This window comes from Helianthus annuus, chromosome 12, assembly GCF_002127325.2.
Source record: "Helianthus annuus cultivar XRQ/B chromosome 12, HanXRQr2.0-SUNRISE, whole genome shotgun sequence".
NCBI lineage: Eukaryota > Viridiplantae > Streptophyta > Magnoliopsida > Asterales > Asteraceae > Helianthus > Helianthus annuus.
Window position 1 is genome coordinate 103901972 of NC_035444.2, and position 14129 is coordinate 103916100.

Genomic DNA, 14129 nt, shown 5'->3' on the forward strand with positions numbered 1-14129 from the left:
ATCTTAATTCAAACATAAACACTAATTTATCAAGAACATAAACAATATATTCATCATCTTATCAAATCGTGTGATATGGTTCAATTAGCATGCATATTAGTTCAACAGTTGTGCACCTCATCCGCATATACACATATCAAACGATTAACAACATCCAATCATAACAAATCAATCCGACAACTAACATATCAACCTAATCGGATCGGCCCTAGTTTAATATCACATACACAAGTCTAACCGGTATAGTCTAGCATGGAATCATATCATCGATCAATAAGAAGGTAAATAACAACACACTAACCGTAGTGTAAAGGGTGATCCGATTCAAGAATGATATCCGAGAGGAAGAGAAGTGATGGTCGTCGAGTTCCAAAGCAAACGAGAGAGAGAAAGGTCTAGGGTTCTTGGTGTGTGTTCTTGTGTTTTGTAACAAATGAGAACAACCAAGTCCCTAAGGTGTTTACACGGTATAGAGGGGTGGGCCGGCCCTTACATGGGCTGCCCTATTGGTCCGCGTACAAGGTGTAAAGCCCAATGGCTTTGTGCGATCAAGTGTAGGTGTGTGTGTTGTGCGATCGGGTTAATACATGCATACATACATTACCTCGTGCACTCAATAACAAAACATTCATTAAATCCAATCATATAATTTAGTTCACATATGCACGTAGCGTTTGTCACAAAACGAAGCACAAACAAAGTTTCTTTTGATGAACTTTTTGTTTATTGCTAGATTTTTTTTATAAGGAATGTCACATGAAGACCGAGTTTTTTACTAATATAAAGGGTTTAAAATGAAAAAGGGTTTTTTGATGGGTAAAGGGGTGTTTGTTTTGTGGGTTTAGAAATGAAAAGGTTTAGGCTCAAAGGGGTTAACTAGGGGGATTTTGGGTAGGTGGTAAAAAAAATGGTGTTGAAAAGAAAAAGGGTTAGTCCTAATGCCTCCATCATTTACTTACTTGGGTTTAAGTTGGTAAGGAACGGGAATGTATTGTCATGGCAAGTTCTAGAGTCGTAAGAAACCAAGCGGCTATTCACACAAGAAACGAAAGATGAGCATTTAATTTAAAGATGTATATTTGTATGCTCGATAAAGGCTCAAAACTCACTTTTTGTGGGAATGGGTTTATTAATGTGATTGAGTATATATAATCAAATTTTAATTAAATTTGTCATGTCGTTTCATAATTTTCTTATGTTGGTTCTTTTTATCACGACGCTATTGGTTGTAAATTTGTAAAAATATAACCTTTTTAGAACTTGTTATTCCCAACTTAAACCAAGACAAGTAAAAAAAATGAAAAGTTTTTAAAAAAATTTGGGGTGTTTAGCGGTTCCAATAGAGTTTTGTGTAAGGCTTGTAATTAGTACTTGAAAAATTCAAGGTTTTAGCATCCCCCCACACTTAAATTACACATTGTCCTCAATGTGTCCCAAAAATAAGTTTTTAGGTTCATTGAATGTATAAAAAGGGTGTTAAAAACAAAAATTTATGTTACTGGGCGTCTGGACACGGGCCTGTGGTGACCGGGCACGGCCCCGTGTTCAGATTGCCAGTATCAAAAAGTAATAGAAGGCTGGGCACCGGGGCGTGTTCAGCGAACACGCCCCGTGTCCAGTTACCTGAACTGGGCGTTTTTCTGCAGAACCTTGAGCACGGGCCGTGTTGGCTAAGCACGGCCCCGTGCTGAACTTGCTGTAATGAAGAAAAAATTGTCGGGTGGCTCTGTTTTTGTGCATGGGGTGTGGGTTCAAGCTTCCCTTAGTATCTTTCACTATCCTGAGTGTGTTTTACCCATTACAACATCATCCAAACACCATTTAATAATTAAAAACCATCATTCATTAAAAAGAAGATTACAATAAGTTCCTAGAAAATAAAAGCATAAACTAAAACTTAGATAAGTAGGTCAAGAAACACAAGAAATCTAAAACCGTAAAGAAGTCCTAGCCTATAGTTTATTTTAAGAGCAAAATTTCCGCCAAAGATAATTTTCTCGGTTGAATGAGACTTGAAGAACTTCTTCTCCGGGTATGGTCTCTCACACGTCGTTGAGCCATTCTTCTATCTCCCAAGGGAGAAGAAAGGCGTGCTCATTGGCATCATCATTTTGAGGGGGTGTAACTTCCACCAGAACTTCTTGCAAATTGTCAAGAGGAGTATCCGCGGGGATGTCATCCCACCCGGTGGGGTTAATGACTCCAAGTGCTAAGTTCCAATCCTCTTAGGGAAGGATCGGTTCCATGGGAGGTGTCACAAGAATGTTCAACCTCTGGTGCAAGAGGTTGATTTCTTGGAAACTATTTTCCATCCCCACCGTCAGATAATTTATATGGTCGATCAGGACCACTTCTACGGATGTCATTTCGTCGAGAGCTTCTCGTAGTGCCATCACATAGCGTACAAGAGTTGCTTCGATTGAAGGCCTTCGTTCCCTATGACTGTTTCTGGAATGTGCTGAAGAGGTTCCACTATTTTGGCTTGACATTCTACGAAAATAAACTGAAAAGAGTTCATTGTAATGAAACAGTACCTCGAACACGGCCCTGTGCTTACTAAGCATGGCCCCGTGTTCACCTCTCAGCAGGTTTTTAAATCAAGGAATTTCGAAGTTTTAAATTAATTTTCTGACATTTGAAGCATTTTTAAGCAGAAGTAACTTAAAACAATGTTGTAAAACTTATTTTTGACAAGATCCCTTGAATAAAAACCTAACAAATATCATAATAAAGCTTGAAAACATGGAGGTTTTAAGCTTTAATGGAGGTTTTGAGGAGAGAATGAAGAAGAAGGCAATGGACATGAGTAGAAAAGACAAGATGGTTGTTGAGAACCTTCTTTAGAATATACCTAGTATGGTATGTGTGAAGATCCCACCAAATCTATGTCTTTGGAATGGTCTAAATGTGCAGGAATCTTGCTGCATTTATAGAAAACGACAGCATGCTGGACACGACCCCGTGTGCAGACGAGATTCTGACACTTTTTGTCCGTATTCTGACCGAAAGTCAGACGATAATCTTTTGGTGGACACGGGGGCGTGCTGACCAGGACACGGCCCCGTGCCTAGAAGATGTTTATGAAGTTTTTTCTATTTTTAAGGAATTTATCCAGATCGGGTGGTGCCTTACTGGACGGAACAACACCGAAGTGCCTAAGATACCTAAGTTGCCCTAGTTTTAGACGAGAATGCAAGAGGTTATCGGAAAGGGTGATTCCTATGCTAAATGTAGGTGGACAAGTCCAACCCTTTTCCAGGCTCTCGTTAAAGAAGGTGTATGTCGAATCGCTCAAGTCTATGTATGCATCGACGGAAGTCGATGGGGAGTCCTTCACGGCACAATCGACACAGGGACGACTATCGCTCAAGTCTTCGCAAGAGTCAGAGGTGATTTTGGGAATGACGATGTTGTTTTTATCAGAATGCGATCTCAATAATTCTTCTTGGGCGTTCTCTTGAGATGAATTAGTTATGTCCATCTCAAGCTCTTTTATCCAATTAAGAATTAGATCTTTCATTTGAAATAATTCATCAAGAATCATTTCATTTAGAATAGATTATTGAGAGCATTCTAGGGAGAGATAGGGATTATCTTTACTCTCACCCCTCTTAAGGCTACAGGAAAACGATGGGTCTATATAGTGGGGAGTGTAATTTAAATAATAACATTTTAAATCTTCATGAGTTCCGCCACATATTTGACACCACGTACCATAAGAGGAGCGGAAGTAAAAAAAATCAGTATCGCTCATGTTTGTGTCAGAAATTACCAATCATCGGGATCTTACAGTTCTGTTTTCAGTATCTGATACTTGGGCACGTGGCGTGTTTATTGGGCACGGCCCCGTGTTCAGCTACTGTCTGACTTAAAACAGGATTGCCAGTACCAAAGATTGGGCACAGGGCGTGTTCAGCGGGCACGACTCGTGCTGAGCTCTGCAGAAGCTGAAAATTTAAGAAAAATCCTAAACAAAACAGAAAAATAAGAAAAACGATTAGGCCGTTGATTCCTAACTTTCTTAAAATCCTTGTGTCCCCAGCAACGGCGCTAAAAACTTGATGTGCGTTAGGTGTGATATATTTTTAGTTATATTTCTAGCCCTTTTAAACACTTTAGTCCAGTTTTAAATTTATAAAACACGATATTCTACTAACACTAAACACACACGTGGGCAAGTGCACCCATCATGAGCGTAGTATAGCGTTGGTAGGATACCGAGGTCGTCCAAGGACACAAGAGCTTTTAGTACCGGTTTATCCTCAACGTCTAATCAAATCAAAAGTTTTGAAAAAGGTTTTAACATGAAAATAAAAACTAAAAATGCTGAAAATAAAAATAAAATAAAACAGATAGACAAGATGAATCACTTGGATCCGACTCGCCTTTAGTGTAACCTTTGATGTTTTCTGCACTTTTGCACTTTTTAAGAGATTATCTTAATTATAGTAGTAGGCCCATCTTTTGAAGGTGATGTTACCCTTAACCCAGTAGTTTGAGTCAGCAAGGATATAATCCTAAAGGGTTGGATTATTGAAAAATAATTAATTAAGTTATTAATGCGTAATGTGGTAGGCCCCTCTTTTGAAGATGACGTTACCCTCGGCTAAGTGGTTTGAGTCAGCAGGGATACAATCCCAAGTAGCCGGGTTAATGTATTAATAGTAGTTTACATATGAGGGGATCAAGCCATTCGCACCCCCGCCATCTAATACCAGTGGGTATTGAAGGAGGTCCTAGTAAGCTTGACCCAGGTCCTTGCAGGATCTATACACTGAACAAGGCAAGAACCTTACCAAACCATTCCCTTAACCCCCGACCAGGTAGCTAACATATCTCTATATAGACCGTAGAGATATGAATGGTGTATATCTTTTATTTTATATAGACAGTAAAATAACGCCAAGACACCACGGACAATGATAAAGTCATTAATACAAAACCAAATAAAAAGTGCGAAAAGATTAAAAAACAAAAGTATTACACTAAATGCTTGTCTTCACCAAGTGATGTAACAGACTTAGGCAAACATGGCCTTTGATTGTCAATAACTCTTACTATCAATCTTGGATCCCGAGACTACTACACACACTCTATGATGGATGATGGTGGTGGATGTGGGTGTTGTGATGGTGGTGGAGTGTGGGTGAAGTGGGAGAGAGGTGGTTTGTCAAGGGATGCCTTTGAAGTGAACCAAGTACCTCTATTTATAGCCTGCACAGAAGCCCGGACACGGCCCTGTGTCCATCGGACACGGCCCCGTGTCCATCCACTTTCTCTTTCTTCATTAATTGCAGTTTGTCTTTATTAGCTCCACACGCCCTCGTGTCCGCTGGGCACGGCCCCGTGTGCAGAAGCGTATCTGTACTATCAAGATTTTCTTGGATTCTGCGAATCTTAGCGTTGACCACGGCCGTGTTGAGCTGGGCACACCCCCGTGTTGGGAAATATAAGCTTCTACAACTTTGTCTTTTCTACAGACACGTGTGCACGCCCCCGTGTCCGCTGGGCACGGGGCGTGTTCAGCCTTCTGTTCTCTTGTTTTTGCTTGGGAAGATGCTGTCGAGGGGTCGGGCATGCCACATTTATTCCTTTTCTTGTATTTATGTTAGATTTAGCTGTATTTTTGCTTCTTTTGTTCATTTACGCTTTTTTAATCCTGAAAATACAAAAGGAAGACAAAAGCACACTTTTTCTAACATTAGTACTAAAAAGGGTAAGTTTTATGCCTCATTTGATGTAATTTATATGTTGCATTTTACACACATCAACGACACAGTTACGTAATTAAATTACGCTAATTGCATGAGATTATAGACTAAAAATAGTGATTAGATTGTACGGAATCACCGGTTATTTGCCATTTGTCACACATCGGCAACGACATTTGCTTTGCCAGGATGGTAACGAATCTCACAGTCGTAATCGTTGAGAAGTTCTACCCATCGGCGTTGACGCATATTCAGTACTTTTTGGCTGAAGATGTGTTGTAGGCTACTATGGTCGGTGAAGACCGTACACTTAGTACCATAAAGGTAGTATCGCCAAATCTTCAACGCAAAAACAACTGCGTCTAGCTCGAGGTCGTGGGTTGTATAGTTCTTCTCGTGGTCTTGAGCTGACGAGATGCGTAAGCGATAACCTTGTCTCGTTGCATGAGAACACAACCAAGACCAAGGTTCGAGGCATCACAATAGAAAATGAAGTCATTGTTTCCGTCGGGTAAAGCGAGGACGGGAGCATTGCAGAGCATATGCTTGAGGGTTTGAAAAGCAGTCTCTTGTTCAGTTCCCCAAACAAAAGGCTTGTCTTTATGCGTCAAGGAAGTAAGCGGGACAACGATTTTCGAGAAGTCAACAATGAATCGACGGTAATAGCCCACCAATCCGAGGAATGAACGTACATCAGATGGTGATTTTGGAGTAACCCAACTCTTAACAGCTTCGATCTTCGTGGGGTCGACATGAATTCCTTGGCTATTGATGATGTGACCGAGGAATTGAACCTCCTCTAGCCAAAATTCACACTTGGAGAACTTGGTATAGAGTCGATTCCCCTAGAGTAACTCGAGAACCAAACGTAGATGTTGCGCGTGTTCGGTTTTCGACTTCGAATAGATAAGGATGTCATCGATGAACACGATGACGAAGTAGTCAAGAAATGGTTTGAACACACGGTTCATCAAATCCAAGAAGACCGGAGGTGCATTGGTTAAACCAAAGGGCATTATGACGAATTCATAATGACCATAGCGAGTTTGGAATGCGGTTTTTGGAATATCTTCCTCCTGAATGCGTAACTGGTGATAACCTGAGCGTAAATCGATCTTCGAAAAACATGTAGCACCTGGCATTTGATCAAACAAATAATCGATTTGGGGCAGGGGATAGCGATTCTTGATTGTCAGGTTATTCAACTCCCTATAGTCGATGCACATCCGGAACGACCCATCCTTCTTTTTGACGAAAAGAACTGGTGCGCCCCAAGGAGAGGTGCTAGAGCGAATGAAGCCTTTGTCAAGTAATTCCTGGAGTTGACTCGAGAGTTTGCGCATTTCGGACGGAGCGAGGCGATAAGGAGATTTAGCAACAAGATTGGCCCCAGGAATGAGGTCAATATGAAAATCAATATCACGGCTCGGGGGTAAACCAGGTAGATCATCAGGAAACATAAGAGGAAAATCACGTACTACAGGCACTTTATCGATTGCCTTAACTTCCTTTTTCTCCGCTACTATTACGCGAGCCAAGAAAGCTTGGTATTCCTTGCGGAGATACTTGCTAGCCTGGACACACGACATGAGTTGGAGTTTCTTCGATGCGACCTCACCATAGACACACAATAGATCACCATTAGCGAGCGAGAAGCGAATCATCTTATCGAAACAAACAACTTCAACACGATTTTCTTGAAGAAAATCCATGCCTACTATGATTTCAAAACTACCGAGCTGCATTGGAATAAGGTCGATAGGAAAGATGTGATTGTTGAGTTCGAGAGTACAATCACGAAGAATGGAATTGACAGCGACGGTTCTTCCGGTGGCAACTTCAACATCGAATGACGAGGGGAGATGGGCGCGCTTACGATTAAGGAGCTTTTCGAATTCTAACGACACAAAACAGTTATCGGCTCCAGTATCAAATAAACACGAAGCATATATACCATTCATAAAGAACGTACCATTGACCACATTGTTATCGGCTTGAGCTTGACGGGCGTTGATGTTGAAAGTACGTCCACGAGCTGCTTGCTGCTATTGCTAGGGCTGCTACTGTTGTGGCTCTTGCTTCACCACTCGATTCAGGCACATGTTTGCGAAGTGGTTGGGATCACCACACGCAAAGCAAGCTCTAGCGTGGATCGTGGGTGCAGGAGCCGCTTGTTGGCCTTGAGGAGCGAAAAGAACTTGTTGAGCAGGAGCTTGACCTTGAGCTGGAGCTGGAGCTTGACGTGGACCTGTACGACAGTTGGCGGTGAAATGGTCGTACATGTTGCAATGCACACAGTATCTGCAGGCGATTCCCACAGGGTGGTGATAAGTACAAGTAGGACAAGCTGGGTAAGGAGCACTGTAAGCACGCTTGGCCAGCGGTGCTTGGGTAATCGGTGCTGCTACTTGGCGGTGATGAGGCTGCTGTTGAGCAGGTACGGCTTGAAGCGGGGCAGCAGTGGTGACAGCGCAACTTTTTCTACTGTTGTTGTTGTTCTTCCTCTTGCGACGAGAGGACTTTGAAGACTGCGATGCGACGGCTTCAGCGGTTGCAGTGGTGGTAGCTTGATGCAGATTCTTGGAGGCTTTTTCCCAGTAACCAGCCTTGACTCACTTGTCGTTTATCTCAGCAGCGAGTAAGAAAGTTTCCTCGATGGTTGATGTCTTTGCAGCTTGAACGAAATCAGCCACACAATCCGGAAGAGCAAGGATACACTTCTTGATGGTGATTTCAGGCGTAGAGACTTGGCCTGGACAGATTATACTCAACTGCTTAAAGCGAGCTGTCAAACCAACGTTGTCGCCATCCTTCTACTTGAGATGCCAGAACTCATCCTCCAACTTTTGGAGCTCGTGGGGAGGGCAGAAATCTTTCATCATCAGGTCCTTCAACTCATCCCACGTCAATCCGTAAGCTGCATCATTCCCTCTTTTGTTTCTCTCGGCCGTCCACCAGTCTAAAGCGCGGGACTAGAAGACGCCGGTGGGGTTAACAGTTCGGAGATTTTCAGGACAGTTGCTCTAACGCAGGGTGACTTCAATCGAATCGAACCATTGAAACATGGCCGTAGGACCATCTTCACCGGTAAATTATTTCGCGCCGCAGGCTTTGAACTGCTTGAAGCTAAAAGTAGCTTTGGGAGAATCGGTCCGGGACTCTTCAGACGACTTGCTAGCGTTTTCATTCAGCTCGCTAACGATCTGCGGAATGACTGTCGCAATCTGCTTAGCGACCAGAGAGGCGATGCGTTTATCATCGTGATTGCGACGAGCTGATCGGGAATGGAACGATCCAAATGATGACATTGTCTGTAATAGACAGCGCAATAGGATTCAAATCGCTATACATAATCGAATCTCACCTCACACGTACTACTACTAAAGCGCAGTAACACATCAACCATGAAAACACATAATCACATAAGCACAGAACACATAAGCACGTAGGAGCACGTAAGCATGTATGGCACAGAAGCATATGAGGCAGTCAGAACACAGAAACCGATTATTCAAAGTTCACGTGTTTGAGAATAGCGATTGCGATTAGCGAGTACACAACAAGTAGTATAGCATAAGCGAGTATCATATCATGCGAGCATCCACAAGTAGTCACAATTTGTTAGCGATTTGAGATAGATGTGCAGTGCGAGTCGTGTGTGTCGATCAAAGCGAACAGCGGAAACCATATAAATCACCAAAACCAAAACATATAAACAGGTAAAACCACATAAAACATGTAAATTACACATAAAACGACAAATATCATAGTCAGCAGTTGCGGGCTCAGGATCGAAACACATAAAATCAGCGATAACGGCTTGAAAATTGAAGATGGATTGTCTAAGGCTTGATAGACATGGACTACCCAAAGTGATTCGACTATTCTCAAAGACCTCAAGTATACGTTTTGGCCTACTGGACTGTGCTCTATCACCGACATACAGTGAATGGCACGCATACTTTCGGTTATTTACGCAACTCGAGTCGTTGGAATCTATCGGGACTTTGGTGAGAGTTTTGTAAAACCAAAACCAAGAACAGAACGAGTCATCAAGGTTCGGGTTCCACCCCTAACTTGGCGACTTCGTTCCTATTTGTGTGATAGAATCACGAGTTTGAGGGAAAAATCTGTGTCAGAGTACGGATTTCACTCCGAATTCAACGCAAATTCTCATGTTTTTACAGTAAAATGCGGATCAAACAAGCGATTTAAATCGAGAGTTTGCGGTTTTCAAACCTAATCTCGACCCAATCACTGGTTCATTTTCGAAAATAGTTCAGTGCGACTACCTTAGGAAAGGTAGCGTGATAGTATGGCGTGAGTGCGAGTCGATCAAGAAATAGCAATAAGCTCGTGCGTAACCCCTAACAGGTTCGCTCGAGGCGGTCTGTTGGCTCTAAGACTATAGACTAGGTCGTTTCTAAGACATCGACCCAGACTAGGTCGAGTCTTGCCTAAGGTGATCCGTAGTGGGGCGCTATGCCCAGAGATGGCGCCGGAAAAACGCCCCAAACACCAAAACTCTCGGCGCTATAAATGAAAAATGGGGGTGTGGCGCGAGAATTATAGCGGTGTGATTTTTTGGATTGTTTGAATATTTTTTTTTATTTTCTGGTTTTCTCCTCTGCAATTATACATACATATATGCTCTGTTTCTTTCTGTTTGTTGCAGGTATTGAAGAAGGAAGAAGGAAGAAGGAAGAAGGGTTTATAATTGGTTCTTACAAAATTGGTTTTTAAACATATTTGGTCCCTGCAATTAAACATATTTCAGTTTTTCTAATTAATTTTCTGTTTTTATTTATTTGCAGTTTTTTTATTTATTTTCTACTTTTATTCTAGTTTAATGTTTTATTTTAATTTATTGTACTCTTTTTTTTATTTAATGAAATGATTTTTAATTTTAAAAAACTTAGAAATTAATTAAAAAATGAAAATTAAAATAATGAATAATGATGACAAAGGGGCTTTATGACTACGACCTCAACTTGCATAACACCCCATAAAGCCCCGTGGTGACGTGGCATGCCACATGACGCATAACGCCCCCAAAAGGGCCTACCTAGTGTTGATGCATAGGATGTCTGTTGACTACGTCTACAAGAAGTCTGAGGTCAAGATTGGTCAACAGGTGGTCAAAATGTCAATATTATGTAAATTAGACATAGGTCCACTTTTATGGTCGTTGGTAAAGAGGTCCGCTTATAGGGTTTAATGTGGTCCGCTTTTATGTCAATATGTAACAGGTCCGCTAATATGACATGTCATATTAGCGAACCACTAAGTCTATATATAGGGGTCTTATCAGCGGATCTTGGAATACGTTTGTGTGTGCTCTGGAGCGAAACTCTGTCAAAATTCATTCAGAAAGCTAATAAAAGCAGGGGAATTGAAAGGACAAGCTGTTGTGACATCATATGTACTGATTCCGCCTTTATATGTGATGATGAGCTACCTTGACTGACATTTTAGGGTCAAACGACGGTCCAACACCTAGCTTTCCTTGTCTCTGCCTTTCTTTCCTAGTCCTGAGTTTTTCTTCTTGACTATTGCTTGGGATTGGGTTTGACACTATTCAATACTAAATATCTACTCGTGGAGGGAGGGGAGGCAATAGATTATGACTACGGATGGCCTAATTCCCTATAGTTATGGCTCTGATACCAATCTGTCACACCCCAACCGATGGCGGAAACATCGGGGCGCGACACTGAGCGAAACAGATTGTCCAGAAGTTTCTATAACAACTACGATTACCAATTATTTAAGCATCACGTCCCATACCATGACATAACAAGTAGCATAGTTATTACAGACAATTCAAAGACAAGTGGTTCTGTTCTGACAACTCAGATTCAAAATAAATAAATTGTGTTTGGTTTGTTTCTAGACTCCATCCTAGTCTTGATTCCAGCAATTAACAAGCAAAGCATCCTAAGCATTCAAACACCTGTCACATAAGTTAAAATAGAGGTCAATACACATAGTGTAAAGGTGAGCATACAAGTTTGATAGTAGTAATAGAGTTCGAAATCGTTTACGCATAACCAACATGTAACATGTACAAAGTGAAGGCAAGTAGGCTATCGACAGAGAAATATGCACAGACGTGACTGCGAGTTGTAGAATGCGCAACACATATCCCCACTGGAACACGTGAAGTAAAGCCCTTAACAACCCCTGTCCATGACAGGTGCTGAGTCCAAACTATAGTTCTATCGTTGCTAAGGTGTCAGGCAACAATCACTGTGTTAACATAACATACAAGCATTCATCGAATAACACGTAGCATGCAATAATGGTCAGCATATAAATAGTGTTTGCGTTGTGTGCAGATTGTGATTTAGAATAAGTAACGTATGTAACACCCAAAAGTGCGTAAAGCAAAAAGGGTTCGAGTATACTCACAGATAGCGTTTACCAAGTAAACACTCTCTTGGATTGAAGGGAGCACTGAGAGAGATTAGCCTGAACAGTTAACGATATCATAACGATAAGCGGCGCGTAAAACGAGAAGAGTGATTAAGTGTCGAGTGGAAACCCGATCGGATGGTTATCCGATCGGTTGACCATTCGATTGGATTGACACTCGTTTGGTAAGGATGTGTCTGTGTATGATGGCTTTGAAGTTTTCGTTGTAGCATTTTGAAAACAGAGAAGTATCTCTACCCTTCAGGTCGATCGATCGAACGGTTGTTCGATCGGATAGCGATCCGATTGGTAGGACACTTAGTGAGAACAAGTTCACAGCAGGATGGTCACTCGATCGGATGTCAATCTGCTCGATTGGCAATCCGTTAGTTACTGATGATCTTTGAAATTTATGAAAATGGTTAAGTGTTGAAGTTCCAAATGTCATATCCTTGGATGGTCGTTCGATCGGATGGCTATCCGATCGAGCGGCAATCCGTTCGACTTTCAGACCTTTGCAAAGTTGAATAAAAAGTTTAAGTGTGGAACCAGGTGCAAGCCGATCGGATAGTCGTTCGATCGGATGGCTATCCGATCGGGCGGCAATCCGTCCCAATGAACCAACCGTCTTGAACTTGATTGTTTTGAAAGTTGTGTAGATTGATCAAGACGGTGTGACAACGTGCTAAACAACAGAAACCCCATCATGACCCAATGATCTGATTGAACAGGAATCACCCTAGTCCGATCAGTTAACTGTCCAAGACGTTCGTTCATGTTTAACCCGAAATCGGTAGTCTCTTTGATAGAAACCAGATCTTGAACCAACACATCACTAAGAAGGAGTAGAAGATCAGAACGAGCTCTGATTCTATCGGTTTTGAGTGCATTGAGTGTAAAAGAGTTGAAAGAAAGTTAGAAACCCATCTTTAAATTCTTTTAACCATGAATATGTGTAGATCTAAGCGAAAACATTGTTTAATCTTGTGGCAATCCTTCAGATTCAAGTTGTTCTTGGTGGAATGAGGCCAAGACTTGAAGTTCATAGGAACTCCATGATGACATCACCCTAGAACACCTCAAATTTGTTGATTTAACGGTTAAAAGTTGAGATTCAAAAGAGAAAATGATGAAGATGTGCATGTAGATCATAGAAGCACAAGATTTAGGTTGAAAACTAACGAGAATCGCGAGAAATCGGGAGAAAGAGTGCTTGTAAAACCTCGTAAAATCACGTCCAATGATGTATTGACACGTGTAATAAACCCTAATAAAGTAACAATGTTGAATTTAAGGGACTAATTTTTTTGAAAAATCGAAAACTTTGATAATAAAAGGACTGGAAGTGTTAGCATACCTAAAATAAGTTTCCAAATAACCTCTCACGATGATTATATTCACAAATGAGCCACTTGTCAATCGAGTGTAGCCGTTTGCGTAATTAATTGGAAGTTTGCGCAATAAAGGGTTAAAAGTGTCAACATGTTAATTCTTACCTCCAAGTGACCATTTAACAATCCGGGAGCTTCATGATATTTTATTATACTTTCGGGAATGCCAACTATTGTCCATCTAAGGTTTTTATGCCTATAAGTAAAGTTACGTGCAACTTTGCAAGTTAGAGGGACTAAAAGTGTCAATATGTTTAATTATACCTCCGAATGACCTTTTAGCGAACCCGAAGCATCGTGATGTTTAATAATACATTCAAGAATGTCTAATATGGATTAGATGAGGCTTCAATGCTATTAAATGATGAGATGCGCAAGTTTGCGCAATAGAGGGACCTAAAGCGTCAACTTTTGAATCTACGCCTTTCGGTGACCATATAAGTGAACGAGAGCATAGTAATATTTAAGTATATGCTTGGCAATGATCAATATGAGCCATGGAAGGCTTGGATATCATTAAACGGCATTTCGCGCTACTTTGCGCAATTAAGGGACTAATTGCATCAAACTGCAAAAGTATGTCAATTCGTAGGATATCGGACCTTCCGGAATA